The 24309-nt window shown below is 37.4% G+C and overlaps 1 protein-coding gene across 1 annotated transcript in view; it reads right to left on the bottom strand.

Moving 5' to 3' along the window:
* The window catches only part of PCED1B (PC-esterase domain containing 1B), a 214127-nt gene extending 204905 nt beyond the window's left edge, over positions 1-9222 (bottom strand). The window contains 1 exon segment of the mRNA XM_033118000.1: positions 9147-9222. The gene's annotated coding sequence lies outside the window, so the exon portion shown is untranslated.
* Between the last annotated feature and the right edge of the window lie 15087 nt (positions 9223-24309).

Raw genomic sequence — 24309 nt, 5'->3', positions numbered from 1 at the left:
ATCTATGCTTTTTTTAAAAAACATTCAAAGTAGGAATTTAAACAATGCTTTTCAGAGGTCAGCTACTAAAGAGAATGCAACATCACCTTGTTCCTGAGCCATCGTCTTTATCTTAAAGCAATTTAATTCATGACAGCATCTATTTTGAAGAGGAGTTTAGAAAACCAGCTATCTTTTGACTATAAGCCTGAAATTCTCCAAGAGTGAGCTCTTACCTGTTTCTGACCACTCAGTTTCCCATTCTGCTAGTGGGAAAATCTGAAAAAAAAGTTTATTTTAATTTTTTAATTTTGGGGTCTTCTTGTCACTATGTGCTTTTCCTGAACATAGCAAAATATGCTATAAAATCCTTTTAAAATATAAAATATATTACACTTAAGTGTAAGTGGTTAATATCCTAAAATATTGTTCCAATTTAGTATATTTTAAAATCTTTACCAGGAAGAAAGACTCAACCTGAAGGGACAGAGTGGAGAAAACAAATGAAAGTAAAACATAGGCCTACACTTGGAACCAGACAGGACCAGCGTTTCAGTCCTGGCACTGCAATCACTAGCAGTGGGATCTTGGGCAACTCCTGTCAGCATTCTGAGCCTCCTTTTCCTTCTCTTCTAGAGGAAACTGTAGGGGAGGAAAAAGTTTTCTTTGACCCTCTTAGGTCCCTGCCTGGGTCTAAAAATTAAACTGACGAAGACTGATTAACAGGAGAAAAGCATACACATTTATTTAATATAAGTTATACATGACAGGGGAATCTTCATAAGGAAATGAAGATCTGAAGAAACAGAACACCATTTTTATGCTGGGTTTGATGAAGCATGGACAGTCTGGAGGAATATGATAGTTGAAAGAGTGTAGAGATAAGTATAGGAAACTGGGGAAACTTAGCAAGACCTTCTTTGTGACGATTCTTCTCTGTGTCCATTGGTCTTTGAGATAAGAATGCCCCTTTCTCTCGGGTTTAGGGAGGGCACGTCTCACGTGAGGGTTTTATGACGTGTTTCAGGGAAGAAGAGTATGGGGAAGGTGACAGTGACCTTTCTGCTTCTATGTTTTCTCAAACTCCTTCAGCTTAAAATATTAATATGCCACTGTGCCAAATTTTGGGGTAATATTTCCTGAATCCCATCAAGAATGTTTGATTGGGACTTTGAGATGCCTTCAAGTTCATAAATTCTAATAGACATTCCAGACAGAAGAGATGATGGAGGAATCCAGGAGCTTAAAGAACAGGTGTAGTGGTAATAAGGAAGGGCCGAGAGGCTGGAAGGATGAGGGTTGTATCAGAGCATGAGATATTAGAATTTAAGATTCAACATTGGAATAGTGTTTTGAGGTAAGGCCGAGGGAGTGAGAGACTACAGTGAGGTAGAAACAAAGGCCATTGAAGTTGAGGTCAGGATATGCGGCTAGAATTAAATGGGTCACCCACACAAATATTGCAATTCCCCAGGATAATGAGAGGAACTGTGGTAAAGAGGAAGACTGCAAGACAGAGGCCAAAATCTTTGGTGAACATAGTGTATGACCAAGAGATGGTAGGGCACAGTGGTCAGGTGAACCTGCATTAGTGCAAGATAGATTTTGGTTCATATCACGGTTTTACCACTGACCACTTCTCGTCCATAGGCTCCTTGCTTACCATGTCAAATTGTAGTCTACTCAACTATGCCACAGGGCCATTCTGTATAGTACATGATAATAATGCTTGCCCAAGAGCCATTCACAACTTTTTCTTTGCTAGTAGAACACAATCCTCCATGAATGTTCTGAGAAGGTTGGCCCTAGCCTAGACGCACTGAGTAGATCTTGATTTATCTTAGCCAATCTGGTAATTCCTTTTTCTACTCTAATAAATGACTTAGGAAGAACCCAATATTGAACAATGAGATGTAGGATAAGCCTACTAGAATGACTTCTGGGAAATGTTTTTCTTCATATTGGTTTGTGAAGATGTGATGCCAAGACCTTCTGTAGCCATCTTGGTACCATGAGAAAACCAAGCAGATAAGCTGGGAGTGTCAGCACAGAAAGATGGAAGCAACCCCCAGTTATTTACCAAATCAGTATTTGGAAGACTAATTAACACAATTTCTGGAGATCAGTTGGAAATTTGAGAGTTTAGATTGAAATATAATCCAAAAATTGTTCCTTTTTAGTTCTGCATAAACTGCATTTTTAACTTTAAAGGAAGGTGGAAAAGGGGACCTTTGAATAAGAAGCTAACAGATATGTCTTTTAAAATCAGCAGTGACTGGAACCTTATGAATAAATTATTAGAAGCTTTTTACTTCTTTCCCCAAAGTTGTCAGGTGTTTTGAGAGATAAATTAATGTTGGTTCAGAAAGTATAAAGTGAGTCATAGGAAGAGAATTGATGTTCAATGATCTTGAAATGTATTCAATGTCAAAAATGGTAACTTAAACTCTTCTTTCTAGATTTTTAGGGGGGGCAACCCATTATATGAACATATTTAAGAAGCAAAACTGGCTATTGACATGGAGTGTTTTAGACAACATGAGTTTGCTCACAGAGCTTAGAGCTATTGATGTACGGAGAACAATTCAGAATATGAACACAGCTACCCTGTCCTCATTTTTCTGCCTTCCCACTCCTCAGAGGGATGAGGCTTTTAGATTCACTTTCTGAAAGCCAGATAGACACCTTAAATAATGTACCAGCTTTGAATCTATACTTCAAACTTAAACTGAACCAAACAGACAACCCACACACAATAAATAGGAATATTGTACACATACATTTGGATGAATGCAGGAGGCATTTATATGCAAAATATTTAACAACCATTATGGCATGAAAACTGACAATCAGAAGGAATGCCAGCTGTGGTCTAGAGCAGGGTCCCTGGAGGTCCATATTGTTCCAGCCATTAATGCTTCAGTTTTTACATCATAGGGAGATGAAAGGATCCCAGGGGAGGAGCTGGGGTGGCTGGAGAAAGGGTGCTGTTTACCTACCAGTATGAGATTATTTCAATAATTTAATAAACAGTGAGGCCATACTGGAGCATACCAAGTAAATATCAGCCCGAATATAGAAACTCATCAAAGTTATCTTTTGAGTACCAAGGAATCTGACTCAAAATGTAACTGACTTGCCCAAATTTATATTTAGTTAGTTGTACAGCTTGGGCTACATCCCAGGTCGCTTGACTCCTAATCCTCTACTCTTTCCATCATGCTGAATATTCTAGGGAGAAAATTAAAACAAACAAAAATATTCCATTCTTTGATCACTGGATCAAAAGAAAGGTCCAAGGTTAAAAAGGAAATAGCCATTTTGAGCACAAATTGAGGTTCTCAATACACTGATAACTTGATTGATGACACAGATTTTCTCTGATTAGTTAAAACAAATATTTAACTCTAATTTTTGAGTGTTTATTTTAAATTGTGCTATTTTTGACTATTTATTCTTTATTTCCAATATGGAAAGGAAACTTGTTACTGACTTAGATTAGATGTGATAAAGTAGTAAACAAACAAACAAAAAAGAATTAATTTGGAGACAACTGATCTAAAATTGAAAGTTCTGCTGCTTATTAATTATGTGAAATTGAACATGAATCTTTGTTTCTCTGAGACTGAGTTTTATAATTGGTAAAGTAGGGATTAACAGTAAAGTGAAGTTCAGCAGAGTTATAGGACCTACTTATCATCCTATTGTTGAGAAATGGCTAAGTCAAGTCATTCTACAGTGATGGAAATATTCTACGATCCGTATTGTCCAATATAGTATTCACTAGCCACATATGGTTATTGAGCACTTGTAACGAGTCTGGTGCCACTGAGGAACTGAATTTAAAATTTTATTTAATTTTAATTAATTTACATTTATATCTAAAAAGTCACATGTGCTTTGTGGCTACCATTTTAGAGAGTGCAGGTATATAGAGAGCCAGAGAATGATGTAGATGTGAAAAGAGAATTAAAGATGCCATGAGGTACTGAGAAAGGAAACAAGAGAGTGTTTCTCTTTCCTAAGAGAACCTATGTATAAAAAGTCATTCCTCTGGCCAACAGACATATGAAAAAGTGCAAAATAAGAAATGTAAATAAAAACCACAATGAGATACCACCTCACTCTGGTCAGAATAACTGTCATCAATAAAGCTACAAACAACGAGTGCTGGCGAGGATGGGGAGAAAAGGGAACCCTCGTGCAGTTAGTGCGATTGCAGATTGGTGCAGCCACTGTGGAAAATAGTATGGAGGTATCTTAAAAAATTGGAAATGGAACTGCCTTATGATCCAGCAATTCCACTCTTGGGCATCTATCCAGAGAAATCCAAAACACTAATTCAAAAAAACATGTGCACCCCTATGTTAATTGCAGCACTATACACAATAGCCAAGACATGGAAACAACCAAAATGCCCATCAGCAGACGACTGGATAAAGAAACTGTGGTACATTTATACAACGGAGTATTACTTGGCCATAAAGAAGAATGAAGTCTTACCATTTGCAACGACATGGATGGACCTAGAGGATATTATGCTAAGTGAAATGAGTGAGATGGAGAAAGACAAATACCACATGATCTCACTTATATGTGGAATCTAAAGAACAGAATAAATGAGCAAATTAAACAGAAATAGACTCAGAGATACAGAGAAAAAATGGATGGTTGCTGGATGGGAGAGGGGTGGGGATGGGGGAGAAAGTAAAGGGATTAGAAAGTACCAATTACTAGTCACAATATTGCCACGGGGATATGAAAGACAGCTTGGGGCATATAATCAATAAGGCTGTAAAGATTTTGTAGGGTGTCAGATGGGCACTTTTCTTATTAGGGAGACCATTCCGTGGACTGTGTAGCTAGATGCCTGACCACTGTGCTGTCACCTGAAGCTGAAGCTGAATAATATTGAATGTCAACTATACTCAAATTACATATATATATATATGGTCACAGAATGTGGAGTACAGCATAGGGCATAGAGTCTTAGAGAAGTAGTAGATTAGGGGAGGGGACTTATCACCTTGTGAGGAGTGCAACTGTCTAACAATTACATTGTTTTGTACACCTGAAACATAATAACAATAAAAAAAGTCATTCCTCTTAGACTTGTTTCAGCTTTGGGAATTTATATAATATTTTAATAATGATCTTATTTGCAAAAGCATCTTTCCAGGGAATTGTCTAGCTTATCACTAATTGCTTTGGAAATTAGTGTTAGATGTTTTCAATTCTGCTAGATGTTTTCTATTTTGTTTATCACAAGAAACATTTTGAACCTTTCATAGCTTCAGTGTTGTGCTTCAGTGTTATGCTTTCCTTGCAATGGCTGAGTTCTTGCTGTACCAGTCCAAGCATATTTGTACTAGTTTCCATGCCTTTGAGTACCACTTAAGGTAGCTTTGCCGATATGCGGTGAGTAAAAAACCAACACTTCTACCAGCACTTCTATAGTATTGCACACCAAGATTATCTTCTAGAAAGACCTAAAAGTCCAACAGATATGCCACAAAGGTTTAGATAACGTTGGTGCTTAATAACTAGGCATGGTGAGAACCACAGATATTTCATGGACAGTCCACAATCTTTCATCTTGACTTTAGGTCAGGGGTGTCAAAACTGCGGCCCGTGGGGCCAACTGCGGTCCACAATCCATTTTTTTATTGGCCTGCAGCAAATTCCAAAAATATATTTAGTTTACTTAAATAAACTAGGTGAGGCAATACGTACATCACCTCGAGTGAGTGGCCCGGCTGTTTGTGTATTTTACCTCATATGGCCCTTGGTAAAAAACGTTGAAAAAAGTTTTGACACCCCTGCTTTAGCTCATACCTTGAACTAAAAAAATAAATAAAATACAATAAATAAATAAACAAACAAATAAATAAATATTACTTTAATATTCCTTTTCTCCCCAGCCCCTCCTTCTATGGTTAGGAGATACTAAGCCTTCTGCTCTAACCCAATAATAATAATAGATAGAAATGATGGATATTCAAAATATATTATCAGGCTTTGGGAAAGTCACTCCTAGAAAATGGAAAGAAAAGGTTTATTTATTTCTAAATTTGACTGAAGAAATAACCACTAATTGATTAATGGCTTTAAAGTGGTATAGAAACATGAACTCTGAAGGTCTGTCAGTGCTTATTTCTCATTAAAATATATTTCAAAACACATGTTATTGTTCTTTGAGTGCTAATTAATTCATATTTAAGACATGCACACAAAAACATCTTCCATATTTCCGAGACAATTCTGAGACAATGTAAAAATACACCAGTTGACGGTTTGCCTAAATGGAGCACGATTATCACCAAGTTGCACAGCCTTTCTATCTGTACTTCACTGCAGGAAATCTCACTGTGTATGTGACCTGAATACATACAACCCAGTGGAAAATTCCATAAATGCACAGTAGCCTAAGAGCACCCAACAGCTGCCTTGCTTTTTCTTTTTTTCTTTTTTAAATCAAACACAAGGGATTTCTGGAGAACAGCTTCCAAACCACTGGGGCTTTTTAGAGTTTTCTGTCATTTTCATCTATTTATATTAATTCTCAAACAGTATCCATTCAAATCGCTAGGCTTCAACCCTGAGGAATGTAAACACTGAGGTAATTATGAGCCTTATTTTTCAGTGGCACATATTTAAATGATTATCTGAAAGTCAAATGTTAATGTCACAAAACAGAGAAGTAAAACATAGTTATTGTATTGTGCCCGTAGATCATAGGCTAAAATAGAGCAAGCAATCAAACATAGCAAGATTTGAATGTGGAGACTAGAAGTACTTTTCCATCATGTGAACATTGTAGAAGTAGGTATATTTTATTTGCATTAGCCTTCCAGAAGGGTATGAGGCAAAGGGGTTAGAAGAAAATGTGTGGAGTCCAGAGCTGGACAAAGTACAGGGTACAATTGGGCAGGGGTGTAGGATGAGACAGCCACCCAGCACAGTCCTCAACCTGAATCTGTCAGGAGCTCAAGGACAGCAAAGAAAATCCTTTGTTACATGGATATTAGTTATGTGCTGTCCAAGCCCCTCTTCCTTTGCTGGGTTTTATTTCTATAAGTTGTCCTTCTTCCTCTCTTCTATAACCTACCTCCTCGTTTAGAGCCAATTTGAACAAATAACTGTGAAGTCAGTAATGTTCTTAATTACATCCTAATTTATATTTATCATCCATGATGGAACTATGCTCTCAGGCAACTTTATAGAATCATCAAATCTGGTTGTTATTGATTGACTTATGTCCCCCTCACTCCCCCCCAAAATATACGTGGAAGTCCTAAACCCCAGTATCTCACAATGTGACCTCATTTGGAAATAGGGCAGTCGCCACTGCAATAAGTCAGGATGAGGTCATCCTGGAGTAAGGTGGGCCCTTAAGCCAATAAACCCGGTGTCCTTATAAGAAGATGGCCATGTGAAGATACCCAGATGCACAGGGAGAATGTCATGCGCAGATGGAGGCAGAGATTGAAATGATGCATTTTCAAGTCAAGGAATGCCAAGACTGTAACCAGAAACTAGGAGAGAGGCATGGGACAGATTTTCCCTCAGCCCACAGAAGGAACCAGCCTTGCCAACAACTTGACTTTAGATTTCTAGCCTCCAGCACTGAGAGTCAATAATTTTAGGTTGCTTTAAGCCACCCAGGTTGTGGTATTTTTTGATGGCAGCCCTAGGAAGCTAAGACACTAATATTTGGAAGAAAGCTTAAGGTTTCTATGTCTAGATGACAATTCTACCCAATAACAAGAATGGCTGCTAACATTTACTGCTTATTGATTATGTACATTCCAGACACCATCAGGGGTCCTCCACCGAGCCTGCCCAATCACTCCTACGGAAACCAGGCTGTCCTTTATTACCCCTACTCAAGTATCCAGGGATCCTGCTTTTAGCCATAGGTGGTCCTCTCAGCAGTCATAGTTCTGAGTCTCCTGTAGGCAGCTCTCAAAATCTCTAAGAGTTTCCTTGTTGACTGCACTCCATGGGTACATGTTCTCACTAAACATAGACCTACTGGGAAGTTAAATAGTCAACTGAGCATCAGTGTGGGAGCACAAACTTAGAGCACGGTGTGTTAGTCAGGGGAACTGATTATTTAATGGCCCTAGATAGATCCATTTCACAATGACAACAGTCTTCGGGATGGAATGTTTCCATCCTCTCTTCTTGTCAAAGGATGATAAGCTGAGACGTTCAGCTTTACACTGGCACTGGGAAACAAAATTTGCCACCCTAAAATGTATCTTTCTGGCGTGAAAATTATTTTATTTTTAAGGAACAAAAGACTCAGGATGAGGATTTGACCTTCCCCCTTACTGCCTAAAAGAGTTTCGACAGAGGGCCTATTCCAGGAAGGGAGCTATCCCCATAGACAAATATAGGTAGTATACTATGAAGTTGGTGTTGAGGGGGGAGACTCAGCAGGTCCTAGAGATCAGGGTCCACTCTGTGTGACCCACTGTCTCTACATGGCCCAGCAAACATTTGTTTACCAAACATTTGCTTTTCCATCTCCATATGAATTGCCTTCCTCTCCTCTGAAGTCCCAAACTACTATCCCCTTCCCTTTAGCTCAAGATGGCATATAAGCCACAAGTGCCCAATTTGCCCTTGGGCCCCATATTTTTATGGGTCTCCCATATGTACATATATAATTACATTTGGTTATTCGGTCCTATTCATCTGTCTCATGTCCATTTAATTTTTAGACCAGCCAGAAGAACCTAAAAGGATACAGAACAATTTCTTTCTCCCCAACAATATCCTTTCCAGAGCTCCCTAAGCTGACCAACATTTTTCTGGGAGTAACATTTTTTCCTTAGTTATAGTAATATACTAATTAGTCAAGTTACAGTTTGATTGGTGTATTAGTCCAGTGAGCAGATGTCAAGATGGGGTCAAACGTGCATGGATTTTATTAGGGGAGGGAGCCAGGGATGGCTGGGAGGGTCATTGCACGATGATGCAAGTCTGACCGTGAGTGAAGAAGAAAGGGAGAGAAGGGAGAGTGGAAATGTCCCAGACTACCACACAGTCCTAGGAAGTTTCGTCAAGGCTGCTTGGGGGTATGGGTAGGGTGGGGGGAGGGTGACTAGAGGCAAAGTGGGCTATAGGAGCAGTCCCCCACCTCCCGGAAATGGATCTACCTCAGCATTCCTGCTGCACTCAGTCATTGGCTGGAAGTAGACGTGGCAGGCTGGGCTTCAGTGCTGACGTGGTGAACGATTTCAGAGCACGAAAGCTGGACCTTTGGTCGGTTACAAACCCTGTCGTAGGAGGTATTCTCATGGCCCACATGCCACAACCTGGGAGCCACGTGTTTTCTTTAAGGGGGCTAGGACTGCACATCTTGGTAATGTGTTGATTTAAAATTTAACAGCCAGAGGCAAATTTACTTCTCATTTCTTGGAAGAAACCTCATTGTGGCTTGACCTCCAACTATTCATAATACCTATTTTGTTTTATTCTATGTACCTATTATATCTATAAACACTATATATATATATATATATATATATATATACACACACACACACATACACATATATATACACGCATATATATACACATATATGTGTATGTATATATATATATATATATATATCCACTTTTTAAAAAGGAAGAGAAAGCCATTAATGTTAAACCCTTCCTGAGAAATGTAACTTTCCCCAAACCCATAATGACATAGCTCCTAAACCAAAAGATCCTGTTTTAGTGCACTGAATTACATCCATTAGACATCACACAAAGGCACATTCATAATAACATCTCAAGGTGAATAAATGATCCACCTTACACCTTGCAGCATAGATCACATTTAATGAAACACCTCGCTGGGTCTTAAGAACACTTTACTTCTCTGTAATGAGAACAGATATTGTCCTCAGAAATAGTGATTTCCACAATTCTCAGTACTGCGAATGGGTGAAACAAACAACAGTGCACATCATTTTTACAACACTGTCCAAATAGCATTTGAAGAATGTGCTGAGCACAGCGCTTTCTGCCTCATCAGTGAATGTTATGTAGAGATGATGTGTGAGAACATATGTGCACATGTGGATTCAGCGAGACCAAAATGACTATACATCCAGACCCTCTGGGAATGGATTGCTCTTAAAACAATGTGAAATAAAAAGGGAAACAGTGAAAAATACCATCTGCAATATATGAATCTTGGACTGTCTTCTGGTTTACTGTCAAACCTTAGATAAATTACTTAATTAACTTCTTGACCCATTCCTCTTTTGTTGGGCTGCCTTTTTCTTTTTTTAAACTGATGGTAGTTTAGGTAGCACAATGTAATCCAGATAAAACCACTTTGGCTTAATTCTTTTTATGAAATTTATGTGAAAATGCCATTTCAATGATCAGCCTTCCTGTATATTTTTCCAGTTTTTTTCCCCTTTGTAACTTGTTTAGAATATTTTTCAATCACCTGATGTAATGCAAAGATATATGACCAGAGTAAAAGCAAAAACATTTTGAGCCTCTCTTTTGATTTAGGAATTAGTTCCAAAAAACACTTATGCTTCAAGTTTACCTCAAGTTCATGAATAGAGCAGGAAGTCTAGAATAATAATAACCAAATAATAGGAACCTTCAAATAATCAAATTTTTGTCTTTCATAGTCAGTCTAATTTTATGGAAAAAATACAAGTAAACAACCATAACTTTTAAGATGACAACTTTTAAGATATTTTTGGACATCTTCAGTTGATTACAATTGAAAATCGTTTTTGAACTATGACATACTTTGAATATATATATGTATATATATATGTATATACACATATATATATTCAAAATGCTCTATTTTGCTAAGGCAAGAAATAAAATGATATATTTCGTAAATGATTTTAACAAGAGGAGGCACAAAAAGGATTTTGGCATTTAGAGAGTTAACTCCTAGCAAACCGGAATAACCAGATCTTCTCATTTAGTTACCCTGAACTTTGCTATACTTCTCAATACATATGGAAAATACATGACCTTCTACAGACTGTTGCAGCCTAAAATCTCGTCAATGAGCACTGAGTCATTTCCTAGGAAGCCAAATAGCATCAGCTGCCTACTTTCCTTCTCTGCCCACCTTCTTGCTCCCATGATTATCATGAGTACAGCTAATCAGATAAATCATTCTAGGCCCATAGCTTATTTGAGAAAGAGAGCTGACAAAGAAGATGACTGCAGTATTCCCCAAGCTCCCAAGGCCAAGTTACCTAGAAATACAGGAAAGCTAAATTTTGCAGGCACTTCTCCCTACACACACACACACACACACACACACACACACACAGGCACACAGGCGCATACACACACACACAAAGGCGCACACACACACACACACACACACCCCTCACAACATATGTTACACCTTTGTCACTTCTTTTCTCACTGCTGCCCTTGACGTTCATTCAAACTGGACTTTGCATGCAGAGTGCTTATGTGCTAAAGAGGACACATACGGAATGAATAGTCTGGAGTCACATATGCACCTAAGAAATCATTTCTGAACCCTATGATTTATTATTAAGCAGGTGCTCAATAAACATACGTTGCATAAATGAATGTATACATACTACCTACTCACATTAGGATTCATTCTTATTATTTGTTGGGTGATTAGTTCCCTTTTGCTTCTGAATCATCTCCTCTGCATATTTCAGGGATCCTATGCTGCTAGGAATTGCTGTTTTGGGAATTAAACATGATGAATCTGAACTTTAACAATTCTGGAAAACATCTATTGAAGCTTGGGCTTTTCCATTCTCTATCTTGGGCTCATACCAATTTTGTAAATGACTTTCAGCTATTCTCCTAATAGTCCATCTGCAGTTTAAATTCTATGTATGTCTTTAAGTGAAATTCTGTATAGATGAACAGGCAATATATGTACCAAAACCAACACAAATTAAATTCTATGCTGAGAAAATAAATCACCAGGGAGTTAGTGTGTTTTTTTTTTTTTTGGTGCTTGTTTGTTTTATATTAAAGGAGTGAGCTTGTTGGTTAATTTAATGCTCTCTATATAAATGATTGGTTTAAATGTAATCATCTACAGAGGGATTCCAATTTATTTACGTGTTTAACATTCACACGACTTGACTTGAATCCAGATCTTGGGGTTCTGGATTCGAGAACGGGGCAGGACATGAGACACTTATTAATGCCTGCACTGGACCCTTCCCCAGTCTGCCATTCATACTTCTCTCATCACCTAGTTTGTCTGCCAGTTTCTACACATGCTCAGAGCCGACTAAACCTCTTTAACCACCATGCTCTCTGGGGGAACCTGTCCAAACATCGTGTGTTGTCTTCCTGTTGTCTTCCTTGAGGCAACATTGCTGCAGGTTCCAGTATTGTTGTGGGTGGAAGAGCTGTGTAGCAGACCATTGTAGAGCTTAATGAAAATTACACAGAGCCATTAAACATTAGTGTGCAAAGCTCTACGAGTAGGACAATATTTTGCAAAATATGAACCCATCTAGATAGATTTGTTTAAGAAGATTAAACCTGTTTGTAACAAGGTTATGCTTGTGCTCTATGTACCATTGATGACCTGTATGTGCTCTTCCTTCATATTCCTCATAGTTTCTATGACAATACTTTGCACATTTCTCAGAGAAGGACTGAAACAGTATCTGTTGGTGCTTCTCAGAAGAGCAGGGGTGATTTTTCTATTGGAAGTATTTAAAAATATGTACTTACTACACATTCATTGTAAAATAAATACAAATGAAGAAATAGGAGAAAACTAAAATTCTTATAATTCCACCACCCAATAATTAACCACTATTGGTAGTTTGTATGAATGCTTTTCAGACTTTTCCTATGCATATACATATATATTTTCCAAAGATGAGAGCATATTGTACATACTCTCTACAGAGTCCTTTAATCCAATTCTTTCACTAACAGTTTATCAAGCTATTTTCCCATGTTAATTAATATTCTTTACAACATAATTTTTAATGGTGCTTAGAATTGCTTTGCATACAGGTATCATGAAACATTTAATCATTCTACAGTTGACAGTCTTGTTTTTGATAACTTACTATTATAAGTAGTACTGTTATAAACATCTTCAGCTAAGTATTTGTTTCCTTAGAATTAATGATTTCTTTATGATAAATTAGGAGATGCAAAAGTGCTGGTTCAAAGGCTATGTGTATTTTTAAGGCCTTTGATATTTAAAGTGGCAGCAATTTCTGAAGGAATCCCTTGCTGTTGATGATATCTGACTTGGGCTTTGGAACAGACAATTGGAGGGGGGAAAATGAACGTATTGTAAGCCATCTCACTTTGTGTGGACAATGAAATAGTGGGATCTCTTGGTTTCCAAGTGAATACTTGGTTTCAAGTGGAGCGTTCTTATAAGAGATGTTTTAAAACTAAGGACTAATTTGGGCCCATTTATACCTGAGAAAATATAGGTGTGTTCAAAATACTTTGTGCAGTGGATTCTGCTGGCCTTTTTTCTGAGCTACCCCAGACACTAGAAATGCCACTCTATGGAGCAGGGTCACTGACAATGACTGGCAGAGTGACACGAAGCCCTCTTTCCAGTTAATCTTACCTTGTTCTCTTCACGTCACTGAAGGGCATGATGGCGACTTAAATGTGACGTGCCCAATCAAGCCTGGACAAACCACCATCAGCTGAATCAATTCAATTGGATTTCATTTGCCACAGAAAGGTCACAGGTGACTCAATGTGCTCCAAAAAAACCCAGTGTGCCCTCAATATAATGGAGCTTGGTTAGAAGTCAAAAATGGAAGGAGAAAGCAATGTGTAGTAGAGCAACTGGAGCCTCTGAAAAGACAAGACCGGGGATGTGGTCTGGGCCGAGAAGGAGAGGAGAGCTATATCCCATTTCAGTGGTGACAAATATCAGCAGTGACAAAGAATGGCTAATAACTGGGGGCGAGGGGGAGAAAGTGCACACATGTTTTTCTAAATTTCTTCTAGAATTAGTTCATATGGACTTATACTTTAAAGAAGAGAAAGAGGCCAAATGAATAAATTAAAAATGTCTCTTAAATACAGGACTCAGAAAATACAGGTATCCACCAGGTGGAGACCAGGGTAGTGGACACAACCCACAGAAGGAGACAATGTTGAGGTGTCACATGCATTCAATCTAACATCAACTGACGTCGCTCCTCTTCCCTTCCCCCGTCGCTCACCAGGAAAGGGACCGCTGCTGATGGCAAACAACCCCACATTCCTTTCTGCACACGCCCGACACGGACGCGTTCTACCCTGTAGTGACCCATTATGTTCCCTGCTGTATTGCATTGATCACCCCGTGTATCAGCCCCACAGGAGAGCAAACAGCTGATCAACTTGCCAGGCCCACATCTTCTGCTATGTTTTCCAAAGATTTTTATTTCAATGAACATAAAACGGTCTTCTATGGCACAGATTTTAAAAAGTGTCATAGCGTATTGTGGATTCTAAAACGCCAACTAACTAAGAGACATTGTGCAAAGAGTGCTTTGATTACATCTGTATGAATAATCGCAAAAGTATTTTTATGGTTGTATCCAAAAGAACGCCAATCCTTTAGCTTATTTAGATCTTCCATGAAGAATGTTGGTTACCACCACCAATTTTTTCTTAAAACGAATCTTATTTGAAATACTCGAATAATTTACTGTAAAAACAGAAAAACTGAAAAGAAAAAGAAAAAGTGGCAGTTAAATTAGCCTATTTGAATTGTCTTGAAAACAAGTGAACAAGAGGGCAAAAATATAGACAATGTCTTTGTGCTCTCCACACGGGGGCATAGTTAGTCCTGCACAGTACTTAGGAACAACCCTATTGCTTTTAGGGAGTGTGTATCTATCAGATAAGGGAAGTACAACAACAAGGGACAAGAATGAGGAGCAAGACCAGAAGACCCCACAGAACCATCAGTTATATATGTTGGTGGGGCAGGGCAGGGGAAGGGGCTGATAATCTTCCTTAACAGCTCTGAGTCCTCCTGTCCACCTCTCAGGCCTGTCTGACCTCCTGCTGGGTTGACAACAAAGATGAACAGACATCGGGTACAACATTACCATTCTCGAATTTAGAGAAGTTCTTGCCCAACAACAATCGCAACACACAGTTGTTTTCCTTTGCACATAGTGAGGATGTGCCCACCTTCTCGCTCCCATGGTTAGCATAAAGAGCATGTTTTTCTTTGGCTGGAAGAATTTTACATCCTGGGTTTCTTCTCACCAGTCTAGGTAATAGCTATTCATGAGACACATAAGTAACTGTGAGGTGATGGAGTGTGAGACCTCACATGATACACACCTTTTAAAATAGTCATAGTGACATCATTCAATAGATATTTCCCAGATTGGGATGGAAAATATTTCCAGAGGAAGATAAAGATAACTAAAACAAAAGGTAGGTGGCCAATTTATAATTTAGAGCAAAGCCCTGGGGCAAGAGAAAGACCAAGGTCAGGGAAGTTTTCTATTCTCCTTTTCTTTCCCTCCCCTCTAAAGATTGCTCTGAAACCCAGAAGCCATCAATACCTTTTCTTTAAAGTTCCAGGGACTGAAACATTACAAGAGATACAGAATGGGAGGTTTGTTGAAGATGCCAGAGCCTTATAAAGACTCCTGGATGAGAATTAAGAAATACCTCTTGACATTAATTTATCTTCTGCTTCCAGATTCTTTGATATGTTTAGCATAAGAAGTGCTAATTGATTCCCCCTCCCTTTTTTTTTAGCATAATGGAGCTTGGGTTATTGTTGTTCTACAGTCACTCCTACATCTTCAACTATTGCTGCACGACGCCATCTCCTTAAAAGCACACTTGTGGTGAAGTAATTCACGCTCAAGTTCTAACAGTAGATGTCAGCACTAACCTTGCTCATTTAGTTCAGCATCAATTTTAACATACACAGAATTCACGTTGTTTCTTGTTAACGGCCAACAACTTATGACAAGAAATATCTAAAATGTTATTTTTAATGAAAATAGATAATTAGGTGCTTATCTTTAAAAAAATCCAAATTTCCTTTTGGGAAGGACAAGGTTGGCGAATTTGTCCTCATTCATGGAGACGAGTGACATGCAAATGGAAACCTTGCCTACTTTCAGAGGCCGTTTCTGGCTCGTCAAACTCCCAGACAAATCTGTTTGTTACGACATTCCTGAAGAAAGTTACAGACAAAGGCTGAGGTCAAAAAGAGAAAATTCTTACTGTATTCTACAAATTTACATCTCAGAGTCTGACGGTTAGCATTACTTAACGCTTTATTTTAATAGACTATTTTAGAACCGTTTTTAGTTCACAGAAAAACTGAGTTGAAGGTACAGAGACTTCCCCTATGCTCCCTGCCCTATGCACAGCTCCCCCCGCCCCCCAATCAGCATCCCACACCAGAGGGAACATTTGTTATAATGGATGAACTTACATTGACACATCATTGTCACCCGAAGTGTCATAGGGTTTACTCTGGTGTTGTACATTTTATGGTTTTGACAATATCGGGGGTGTCAAAAAAAATGTATACAAGTGGACACTTTGGTCAGCATTGCTCAAGCAGCAGTTTGCTACAATCAGAAGTGTCTGGACGCTGATGGTAACCACTTTGAGCACCTCTTATAATTGCAGAAGTCAAACATGCCTTGTATTCATCTTCTGTTATTGGTACATATTGAGTATTACAATTTTAATACAGTTTTCCTTTCTTAAAATGTGTATGCATTTTTTTTGGCACCTTTGTACATAATGACATGTATCCTGATTATAGCATCTTACAGAGTACTTTCAATGCCCTAAAAATCCCTTGTGCTCCACCTATTCATGCCTTCTTCCCCCTACCCTTGCGACTACTAATACTTTTACTGTCTTCATAGTTTTGCCTTTTCCAGATTGTCATATAGTTGAAATTGTACAGTAGGTAGCCTTTTCAGATTGTGTGTTTTTTCACTTAGTGATAAGCATTTAAGTTTCTTCTTTGTCTTTCCATTGCTTGATAACTCTTTTTTTTTCAAACCCTAAATAATATTCTATTATCTGGATGCACTACAGTTTTTTTATTTGTTCACCTACTGAAGGACGTTTTGATTGCTTCCAAGTTTTGGCAATTATGAATAGAACTACTATTAACATTTGTGTGCAGGTTTTTGTGTGGACATGTTTTCACCACATTTGGGTAAATAGCAGAAAAGCAAAATTGCTGGATCATATGGCAAGAATATGTTTATTTTTGTAAGAAAATTAAACTTCCAAAAGTTGTTTTCCAATGTATCTTCCAAAGTGGATGTTTGATTTTTTTAATTTTTTATTCCTACCAGCAATAAATGAGAGTTCCTGTTGATCCACATCCTCACCAGCATTTGCTGTTGTCAGTGTTTTGGATTTTTGCCATCCTAATAGGTGTGTAGTGGTGTCTCATTTTTGTTTAATTTGCAGTTCCATAATAGCTCCTGATGTTCAGCATCTTTTCATATGCTTATTTGCCATCTGTATATCTTTTCTGGTGAAGTATCTGTTCAGGTTTTTTGCTCATTTTTCTTTAATTTACTTGTTTGTTTTCTTGCTGTTGAGTTTTAAGAGTTCTTTGTAAATTTTGCATAAAAATTCTTTATCAGATATGTGTTTTGTGGGCATTTTCTCACAGTCTGTGGCTTATCTTCTCATTCTCATAATTGTGCCTCTTGCAAAGCAGAAGTTTCTTATTTTAATGAAGTCCAGCTTATAAATTCTTTCTTTTCTTTTTTTTTTTTTAGATTGCTGTTGATTTTTTTTTTTTTTTTTTTTTTTGAATCATGCCTTTGGTCCTATATCTGAAAAGTTGCTGCTATACCTAGGTCATTTAGATTTTCTCCTACGTTATCTTCTAGGAGTTTAATAGTTTTTGTTTTACATTTAGGCCTGTGATCCATTTTGAGTTAATTTTTATGAGGAATGTAGTTTTGTGTCTAGATTTATTTATTTATTTATTTATTATTGGGGGTGACAATGGTTAGTGAAGTCACATGGGTTTTAGGTGTACAATTCTGTAATACATCATCTATAAATCCCATTGTGTGTTTACCACCCAGAGTCAGTTCTCCTTCTATCACCATATATTTGATCCCATTGTTCCAGCACCATTTGTTGAAAACACTATATTTGGCCCAAAGGAGTATGGCCTTTACTCCTTTGTCAAAGATCAATTGACTCTATTTATGTGAGTTTATTTTTGGGCTCTCTGTTCTGTTCTATTGATTTATTTCACTATTACCACACTATCTTGATGACTGTACATTTATGGTAAGTCTTGAAGTCAGGTAACATCAGTCCTCCAACTTCGTTCTTCTCCTTCAATATTCTGTTGGCTATTGTGGGTCTTTTGCCTCTCCACATAAACCTTAGAATCAGTTTGTCAGCATTCACTAAACAACTTGCCAAAAGTTTGGGATTGTGAAGAAACGACATCTTGACAATATTGAGTCTTTCTATACATAAATAGGGAGCATCTCTCCATTTATTTAGTTCTTTGATTTCTTTAGTCAGATTTTTAGTTTTTCTCATATAGAGCATCTATATATATTTATACCTAAGTATTTTATATTTTTGGATGCTAATGTAAATGCTATTGTATTTTTAAATTTCAAATCCCACTTGTGCATTGATGATATATAGGAAAGCAATTGACTTTTTCACATTAGCTCTGTATTTTGCAACCTTGCTATAATTGCTTACTAATTCCAGTATTTTTGTCAATTCTGTTGGATTTTCTACATAGACATATATGTCATATGTGAACAAAGACAGTTTTATTCCTTCTTTCCCAATCTGTATACTTTTTTATTTTGTCTCATTGTAGTTGCTAGGACTTCCAATATGGTGTTCAAAGGAGTAGTGAGAGGGGACATCCTTGTCTTGTTCCTGATCTTAATGGCAAAGGTTCTAGTTTCTCAACATTAAGTATTATGTTAACTGTGGTTTGTTTTTAGATATTCTTTATTAAGTTCAGGAAGTTCTCCTCTATTTCTAGTTTAAAATTTTTATCATAAATGAGTGTTGGATTTTGTCAAATCCCTCTGCTGCATTCATTGATATAATCGTGGTTTTTCTTCTTTAGCCTATTGATGTGATGGAGTACATTAATTTCTGAATGTTGAAACAGCCTTGACCCAGGTGATATTTAGAAGTATATGGTTTAATCTCCAAGCATTTTGGGATTTTTGCAGCTCTCTTTCTGTTCTTGTTTTTTAGTTTAATTCCACAGTGGTCTGAGAGCAGACATTATAATGATTCTTATTTTAAATTTGTTGCCATAAGAAAAACAAGGAAACTCTGCCATTTGCCACAACATGGATGGACCTGAAGAACATTATGTTAAATTAAATCAGCCAGACAGAGAAAGATAAATACTGTATAATCATACTTATATATAGAATCTTGGAGAGAAAAAAAAACCTCAGAAAAAGAAATCAGATTTGTGGTTACCAGAAGCAGGGAATGAGGAGAATAGAATTGGAGAAAAGTGGTCAAAAGGTATGAACTTCCAGTTATAAGATAAATAAGTACTATGGATGTAATGTACAACATCATGACTCTAGTTAACACTGCTGTATGATATATATGAAAGTTGTTAAGAGAGTAGATCCTAAGACTTCTCATCATAAAGAGAATTTTTTTTCTTTTTTATGTATCTATATTAAATTATGGATGTTAACTAAACTTTTTGCTGTAATTGTTTCATAATACCTGTAAGTCAAACCATTATGCTGCACACCTTAAACCTATAGAGTGGTATATGTCAATTATATCTCAATAAAACAGAAAAACATGTTATTGTGTGTAACAGAATGTGGTCTGTCTTGGTGAATATTCCATGTGAGTTTGAGGAGAATGTGTATCTTGAATGTGTTGTTGTTGGATGAAGCAGTCTATAGATGTTAATTAGATCCAGGTGATTGATGGTGTTGTTGAGTTTAACTATATCCTTATTGATTTTCTATATGCTAGATCGGTCCATTTCTGATAGAGAGGTTTTGAAGTCTCTAGCTAATAATCTATTTCTCCTTGCAGTTCAATCAGCCTCATGTATTTTCATTCTCTATTGTTAGATGCATGTACATTAAGGATAGTTATGTCTTTTTCGAGAATTGATCCCTTTATCATTATATAATACCCCTCTTTATCCCTCATAGCTTTCCTTGCTCTGAAATCTGCTCTGCCTGAAATGAATATAGCTACTCCCTCTTTCTTTTGATTAATGTTAGTATGATATATCTTCTCCATTCCTTTACTTTGAGTCTATAGGTATCTTTATGTTTAAAATGGGTTTCTTATAAACAACATATAGGTGTGTCTTGTTTTTTTTTAATCTATTCTGACAACCTCTGTCTTTTAATCGTGTATTTAGATATTGACATTTAAAGTGAATATTGATACAGTTGGATTAACATCTACCATATTTGTTACTGTTTTCTGTTCGTTGTTTTTATTCTTTATTCCTATTTTTGCCTTTCACTCTTTTTCTGCCCTTTGTGGTTTTAACTGAGCATTTTACATGATTCCATTTTCTCTTCTATTTTAGTATAACAATTATATTTCTTTTCCTTACTTTTCTAAGTGGCTGCCGTAGAGTTTGCAATATACATTTACGATTAATCCAAGTCTACTTTCAAGTAACACTATGCTGTAACACTTCATGGGCTTCATAGGGAGTTCAGAACCTTATAATAAGAAAATAATCCTAATTCCTCCCTCTCTTCTCTTGTATAATTGCTGTGACTCACGTCACTTGTGTAGAAGTATATAACATTTGAATACATTGTTGATATTATTTTGAAGAAATTGTTATCAGATCAATTAAGACTAAGAATGTTATCAAGAATTAAAACACAAAAATTTTTATTTTACTTTCACTTATTCCGTCTCTAATGCTCTTTTTTCTCTATGCAAATCTGAGTTTCTGACTCATATAATTTTCCTTCTCTCTAAAAAACTACTTTTATCATGTCTTGCAAGGCAGGTCAATTGGCAATAATTTTTGCTCGTCTTAGAAAGTCTTTACTTCTCCTCCACTTTTGAAGAATAATTTTGTAGGATTTAGAATTATAGGTTGGTGTTTTTTAATCCCAATACTTTAAATATTTTACTCCAATCTTTTCTGGCTTGCATGCTTTCTGAGAAGTCAGATGTAATTCTTATTTTTGCTCCTCAATAGGTGAGATATTTTTCCCTCTGGATTCTTTCAAGATTTTTTCTTTATTTTTGATTTTTCTCCAATTTGAATATGATATATCTAAGTGTAGTGTTTTAGGCATTTATATTCTTGGTGTTCTGAGTTTCCTGCATCTGTGGTTTGATATCTGATATAAATTTGGGAGAAATTATCAATCATTGTTGCTTCAAATATTTTTTGTTTCGTTCTCTTTCTTGTCCTTCTGGTATTTACCATTATGAGGATGAGTAGTTGTCTCACAGTTCTTGTATATTCTGCTCTTTTTTTTTCCCAGCCTTTTTTTCTCCTTGCTTTTTCATTATGGAAATTTCTATTGACGTATCCTCAAGCTCAGAGGTTCTTTTCCTCAGCTGTGTCCAGCCTTCTAAGGAGCCCATCAAAAGCACTTTCTTTTCTGTTACAGTGGTTTTGCTCTCTATCATTTCTTTTTTATTCTTTCTTAGAATTTTCATCCTTCTTCTTACAGTGCCCATCTGTTCTTGTATGTTATCTACTTTATCCATTAGAGCTTTTAGAATATTAATCACAGTTTTTTTAAATTCCTAGTTCTGATAAATCCAATATGCTGCCATATTTAAGTCTGGTGCTGATGCTTGTTCTGTCTCTTTAAACTTCATTGTTTGCCTTTTAGTATTCTTTGCAATTATTTGCAGAAAGCTGACATGATGTACTGGTACTCTGGTAAGTGGGCCGTTAGTGGTATGGCGGTAAGGCATGGCAGGAGGAGAAATGGTCTTTAATCCTATGATTAGGGCTCTATCTCTTCGTGAGCCTGTGTCCCTGAGCTGTGAACTTCACCAGTGCTCTTGGTTTAATAACACCCCATTTAGGTGGTAGAAGATGGCCAGAGTCGACTGCAGTTGAGTATTTCCCTTCTCCCATATGGAAGGGATTTCTCTTCCCTCAGGTTAGTCAGGTTCTGATAAAACCTCAATCGTTTATGCTCTGGTAAAATACTTTCCCTCTTTAAGGCTGACTTATGGTGAGGAACAGAACACTCTAGAGTATTTCAAAACGTTAATTTTTTCCCTCCATCTGCAGGAAGCATGAGGAGACTTTTTTCCAACCTTCTCTGTGAGAACCTAGTAGATGTCTTGCAAGTAAAATTCACAAAAGTGTCTGTTGGGGGCTCCGCTATGGCTGGACAAGTCCCCCTGGATTGTCCTCACTGAGCCTCCAGCAAGTCGTCAGTGGCAGTTGGAGTTTCCCTACCCTGGCACTGGCTCCCGAGAAGGTCTCTGTTCTCTGTGCAAAGGTTTTTGTTTCAGAAGTTGTGATTCTTCGTATTGGCCTACCCGTCTCTCCAGTTTTAGGTACAATGGTTTGCCCTTGATCTCACTTCTGACAGATCTAAGAAAAGTTGTTGATTTTTCAATTTGGTCACCTTCTTCCTTGTTATTAGGATGGAAGGACAACTTCTCAGCGCTTTATATGCCTGACCAAAACCTGGAAGTCCTAATAATGCTTTTAAAGCATTTGCTTTTCCCTTATTTCCTGTCGGCACTGTAGAATTATTTACTCTGAGAGGCATCCTCCCAAATACCAAGTTCTTCAGTTCATTTATTTTATAAGGAGCTTAGTAAACAATGATTATAGGCTAACAGGCTATTCATGTTGGAAGTGATCTTAGGAAGCATCCAGTCCAGCCCTTATTTTTTAGGTGGAAAAAATAAATGAGGTCTAGAAAAATTAAGTTACTTGATCAAGGTCATTGAGCTGGTTAATGGAGAGCCAAATCTTTTGGTTGGTCTTGTGCTTTTTTTCCTCTACATTCCACATCTCTCGATTTTTAAATTGCTTAATTTGCCAGTTTTTCTACTTGGAGTGAGTGTTTACACAGTCTCTTTTTATGTGAGAGTCTGACTTAATCTCAGAGAAATGTCTGATTAGAAACAGTTTGTCACTGCAGCCTCTACTGTTTGATTACTTAATGCTCGTTTCCTACCTCCACCCCAGGGTTGCAGCACTGTCCACCCTGCCTCCCTCGTGTCTCAGAGGACGATGACTCCCATCCTCAAGGCAGATCCTGTTTAGCCTAAACCCAACCTGGAAATCCCATTTTCTTTCCAAACCTTAGCTTAAAAATGAACATGTGACCCAATTCAGGGCATTGGGACATAGGGGAAGGGGTTTCTGGAAAGGACCTTATTCCTGGGAGGTAAAAACAAGAAAAGATCATTGCTACATCTGAATGTGAGGCCCAGAGCTTCTGCTGCCCTTTTGGACCTGTAAGAGGAGCTAGCCAAGGGGCAAAGGTGACCCACTAAAGAAGGTGGAACAAGAAGATGGAAAGAACAACGGTCCGTGAGGACATTGTTAAGGGATTAGACTTCCTGTTATGTTAGATGTTAAATGGCTTTGTTGTTTAAATAAGTTTATGTTGAGGTTTTATGTAACTTGCAGCCAAAGTTAACCTAATAAAACAGCTATCTAATGTATATTATCTTGCTTCCAAATTTATCTTAAATATATACTTTGTTTAAATTTAATATAAACCTAATGTGTAAATATAGTGTCTGGTCCACTATATTTAGGACTCTAAGTACTGTCTAATTTCTATGCCTACAAATCACAACCATAGTTCTCTGTCCTTTCAGGTTCAGATGTTCCAGTCTGATGACCCGCTGTCCCAAAATCAGCCTGCCAATTTTGGATTCTTCAGGAGAATATTTTTAAAAAGTGAATTGAAAGGACTTAATCCAGACATATTCCCACCGTTCCCTGTTATCTTATGTTCTGCTGCTTTACACATTTATGCGACTTGCTGGGCCTTTGAGGTATCTGTTCTTAGGACCCTAATAAACTGCTTTGCTCAGAGATGCTTCTTCTTCTTTTTTCTTTAATCTCCAATCCCAGTGCCCATAACTACAACAAGTTTCATAAATGATAGGCACCTTAGAGATTCTGTGTCTCTAGAAGCCAGAATCTACATAAGCCAGTGGTCCTCAATCCTGACTGCACATGAAAATCAGCTGCTGGAAAGAATCTCTAGTCCTGATGCCCACCCCTCGATGAAGTCAGTCAGAATCCCTGGGAGTGGGGCCCAGGCATCAGTGCTTTTTCTTTTTAATTAAAAAGCAGTTTTCATTTTTGAAATAATATAACATTTA

This window comes from Rhinolophus ferrumequinum, chromosome 10 (assembly GCF_004115265.2).
Source record: "Rhinolophus ferrumequinum isolate MPI-CBG mRhiFer1 chromosome 10, mRhiFer1_v1.p, whole genome shotgun sequence".
Lineage (NCBI taxonomy): Eukaryota > Metazoa > Chordata > Mammalia > Chiroptera > Rhinolophidae > Rhinolophus > Rhinolophus ferrumequinum.
Note: the sequence above shows the minus strand (reverse complement) of the source record. Positions and strands in the feature narration are given on the sequence as shown.